Here is a 4,888-nt window from a genome sequence, read left to right on the forward strand (position 1 = left end):
TATATTGTTAAGTGAATGTTCTTTAAATACCTCAAAATTAGAGCTTTCATTTCTGTGATTGTAACTCTAAGCAGACAGATACTAGAAACCAAAACCCATAGGAAACAATTCCTGTTAGAGTTTTACTGGACCCTAAGTTCTGTGTTCCGTTTTCCTTGGGTGATGTCAGTGGGGACAAGCAAGTGTTCCCGCAGAGGCTTCCGTTGTTCATTGTGACAGGTTGTTTAATAAAGCCGTGTGCACTCACTCCTGGTGGAGAGTCATCTCGGAAAGTCCTGTTTTCCCAGGGTGGTTTGGTGAGTCAGACATAAAAACAGGGATGCTGCTGACTGAGGTTTTAATTTTTTACTTGGTTTTGTGATGCTAGGGATCAAACCCAGGGCCTAATGCATGCTAGGCAAGTGAACTATCACTGGCCTACACCCTCTACCTTTTTTTTCTTCTTTCTTTCCTTTTTCTTTTTTTGTCTTTTTGAGACAGGGTCTTGCTACGCAGTTCAGGCTGGTCTTGGGCTCATTTTGTAGCCCAGGCTGGTCTCAAACTTGCAACAACCCTCCGGCCTCACCCTCGAGAGTGCTGGGATTACAGCAGTGCACCACTGCACCTGGCTTTAGGTTTTAGTTTTTATAATGCCAAGTCCTTAGGAGTCTTGAAATTGCCTGCTATGCTTCCTTAATGAATAAACCCCCATTTTGTGAGAATTAGGGCTATTATGAAGTCATACATACTTTTGATAATTCCCAACTCTGGAAATTTTTGCCTATATGTATTTTTGCCCAAAAGTTTTGCCTATATGTATTTTTCCTGGTTTACCTGTTACCCATAAAAAAACTACATGGCAATTTTTTTTAATGGGGGTGCGGGGAATATGGGGATCAAACCTTGTGCTTGCAAGGCAGGTGCTTATGCTGCTGAGCTAAATCCCCAGCCTCAACATGGCAGATGTTAATTCAGTAAAAAATATTGTTCAGTCTGTAAGATAGAATTTTTTGTTACAGAATTTGTAATCAGATCTAGTTATTTATTGAAAATATCCCTACCTCACCAGGGAATTTCAGATAGCTTTGAGTGTTTCTATGTACTTTAAATAGAAGATGCGTGGAATTCTTCGATGTGATGCTAGTGAAGCCAGGTGGTTTTCTGTCTTACCCAAAGCCAGTACGGTACTTGCCAGTAGGCTATGCTCCAAAAGTTGACTGGAACTTTTGAAACAAGCTTGCCATACAATCACTGCATAAATTAAATTTAGCCCTCTGATGCAATTCATGCAGACTGAGTGTACTCTTGAGGTGAACTATAGTTTATGTGGTAATGTTTCTTAAAGGAGCATTTGGTATTTTGTTAAGATTTTTTCCCCCTGAAATTATGGTCCTGTATGAGATGTGACTGAAAAATACAGTAAACAGGAATTTTTTAAAAAAAATTGTATGACAGTGAATGATACATTGCCATTATTCCCCTCAAGATGATCCCCACTTTCCTTCCTGCCACTGCTTTTTGGTACCAGGAATGGAACTCAGCGTTGCGCTTGCCAGGCAGACATTGTGCTGCCGAGCTCTGTCCCCATCCCTTTGCACTTCATGGAGCAGTTCTGAGAGTCTGTCTTCACGCAGGTCTAGTCAGTCGCAGGTCTAGTCCATCGGGCTGTCAGGACTGCCTTGATGTCCTGAACCGAGCAGAAGGCGCACAGTTGCAGATGTGGTGAGGTGGGTGAGGACCACCGTGGTGATGGGCAGTCTGCCCTTCTGTGATGGTGCTTGATGGGATAGTCCCCGTGCTCTGACTGCACCCTGTAAATACGCCCACAGCAAGGACCTGCAGAGCTGCTTCCATAAAGTGCGGAGAAAGGCGAGAAGCATATTTGAAGAGATGGGATGGGTAATTAAAGGATTAATGGCAATGAGTGTTTTACTGTGATAGCTTTTAAAAATCGTAAAACACTGACCGTATATTTCAGTCACACCTTGTACAGAGTCAGATGTTTGCTGTATGTTACTTCTCACTCCATTTCCATCTCATTCTTGCATTGCTACTTCCCCGAGCTTCCTGGTGTTTCCTTGTGTGAGTCTCAGGTTTCCACGTGTGTCTGCTTTCCACCAGAAACTGGTTCTCACAGGCACTGAGCTCAGCACACAGGGGACAGGAAGTCCATCCACACGAAGAAGTTAACGGCTGACATCCATTTTCTTCTGAGCATGACTTACATTATTAACTGAGGGTATTTGTAGTTCCTAGACTTAAAGAATTTTAAGAATTAGCGTGGAGAGTTTAAAAATTGGGACCATTTTATGAGCCAGGGTTACAGCGCGTCGCTCAGATGGGCTCAGAGGCTTCATCCTCTGGCCTCATCCCCCAGGGAGCGGGCTGGTGCCCAGGCGCTGTAGGGCACTCTTTCGTGTTTCCAGTTTTCATTGCCTTTCCCTTACTCTTCTGGAATCATACTGTGAAGCTCCAGGGTTTTTATTGTTTTCATTGTTGCTGTTTTGCTTTTTGTCTTTTACAGTGTTTAATCTACATCAGTGGGTAAATACAGACCACTTTTAGGTATTTTTCTTAATTTGACAGTTCATGGTTTCTAGAAATTTCACTGAAGTTGAGGTTTTCTTGAAACATTTATGAAAGTGCAGGTGAGTAGATGGCTTTTCTGGTGCTGCCGTCTGAGATTTTTCATTAAGCTATGCATTCTTTAGAATTTTCAGAGTAGAGGAACCAAATGGGTTGCTGTTAGTAAAGCTAGTGGTAGGAGACAGACCACCCTGTGAAATTCCGTACTTGCTGGTAGAGTAATCCTGAAGAGCCGAACACCAGAGAAAGTGGACGTACCGTGGCCAGGTCTTCCAATTATGAGAAAACTGGGACTTGGACTTCGGTTTGCTGCAGTGGAGCATGGTGTGAGGAAGTCCTGTGCCGGCCGGGTCAGTGAGCTGGAAACAACGGTGTGGTTCCTGTTCACAGTTCTGTGAGCAGACTTGGGTGAGGCGGAGAGTGGAAAGCTGTATTACTTTGATTGTACTACTTGATGTATCACATTTAAAACAAGCTTTAGTGTGTGCTTACAGTACATAATGTATTCGTCATGTGGTATTGGTGTAGAATACATACTATATCTTGATCGTTCCTCCATCTCAGTTCTCCCTGCCCCACGGTCTCTTCCTGTCCACAAAGTCTACCTGTTTTCTAACATCTTTCATTTTGCTGTATATTACATATTTCTCATATAAGAAACCATTAGATATTTACCTTCTGTGCTAATGCATTTCATTTGGCATTGCAGATTTAAAATGCAGCCATTTTCCCACAAATGACTCAAAATTTATACTTCACGGCTGAGTAATACTCCATAGCGTATGTATTAAATTTTCATTGTCCATTCCTCTGTTGGTGGGGATACAGACTCCTCCATAATTTAGCTCTTGTGAAATACATTGCTATGAACATGAGTGTGCATATAATATGGTGTCTTTAACTCTTTGAGAAGATACCCAGAAGAAGTATATCTGCATCAAATGGGATTTCTGTTTTTAGGGTCTATGGTATGTCCACACTGACTTCCATAGTAGTTGTGCTAGTTCACATCCCCATCAGTAATGTAGAAGGGTTCTTTTTTCCACAACCACAAATTCCACGGCATTTGTTTTTGGTTGTTTTGTCTGAGCCATTCTTCGTAAGATGAAATTTCAGTGGTTTAATTTCCATTTCTCTCATGGCTGAAGATGCTGGGCTGTTTTTACGTACTCACCATTTGTTACGTACATTTTTGGGAAGTGCCTCTCATTTTAGTTGCCCGTTTTTTTATTATAGTCTTTTATTTGGGAGGGAATCATTTTATTTTTCTTTTTCTTACATTAGACCTGAGGAATAGCTGGTAGTTTAAAACTTTTCCGCAGTTTTGTAGACTGCCTCTTCACTCTATGCCAGCCTATTAATTTATGTAATCCTGTCTGTTGATGGTATTTTTGTGCAGTTTGAGTTGAGAATACCCATGCTCATTTCTTCAAGAATTCCACCTGCCTCCCTGCAGATTTCCTGTAGTCCTGTGGTCTGTGTGTTAGCACAGGACGGGAGGTAGTGGTCTGCAGTCACTCCGCTGCATGTGTGTAGCCAGTTTCCAAGCATCGTTTGTTAGAGGCTGTTTTTGGCCCGTCTGTTGAAGTCAGATGCTGAACGTGCCTGAGGTTGGCTGTGTTCTGTGGATTCTGTTTTTGTGGCAGAACTGTGCCGTTTTAACACTGTAGCTTTGTTGTGAACTTAAACAATTCTGCTCCCTTTGCTCTGGTTGCTCAGGCTGCTTTGCTGCCCTGCCTGTCTTGGTCCTGTGTAGCTTTAGAATTGTTTCTTCTAGTTCTGTTAGGGATGCTGTTGCTATTTTGATTGGAATTGCATTAAATACATGTTTTTGGTAACTGGCTATGTTGACGGCTCTATATTGGTTTTGCCTATCCAGGAACAGGGAATATCTTTTATTTTCTGATGTACTCTTCAGTCTCTCTTTTAAAGACTTTTGCTTATAGAGATATTCCTCTTCCTTAACTTAATGAGTATTTTGTTAAGCTATTGTGAATAATCGTTATTTTCTTCCCTTTTTTGGTGGGGGGTGATTTTAACTTAGGGTCTTAACTGTGTAGCTCAGGCTGGCCTCAGACTCATAGTGATCCTCCTGCCTCAGCCCTCCTGAGTGCTGGGATTACAGTCTTGCCCAGTAGTTTGGCTCATTTCTTCATGGCAGTCTTTGTGTATAAAAATGCTGTTGGTTTTTGTGTTTCCTGCTACTTTGCTAACTTTATTAGTTCTAGGAGTCTTTTGGTAGAGTTTTGGGTCTTTGTGAAGACGGTTTGATCTCCTGTGTGTACCTTTTCTTTCTCTTCCCCAGTTGCTGTGGCTGAAGTTC

Source organism: Cavia porcellus, unplaced genomic scaffold (assembly GCF_034190915.1).
Source record: "Cavia porcellus strain 051 isolate PalLab524CR breed Dunkin Hartley unplaced genomic scaffold, mCavPor4.1 scaffold_19, whole genome shotgun sequence".
In the NCBI taxonomy this organism is placed as follows: domain Eukaryota; kingdom Metazoa; phylum Chordata; class Mammalia; order Rodentia; family Caviidae; genus Cavia; species Cavia porcellus.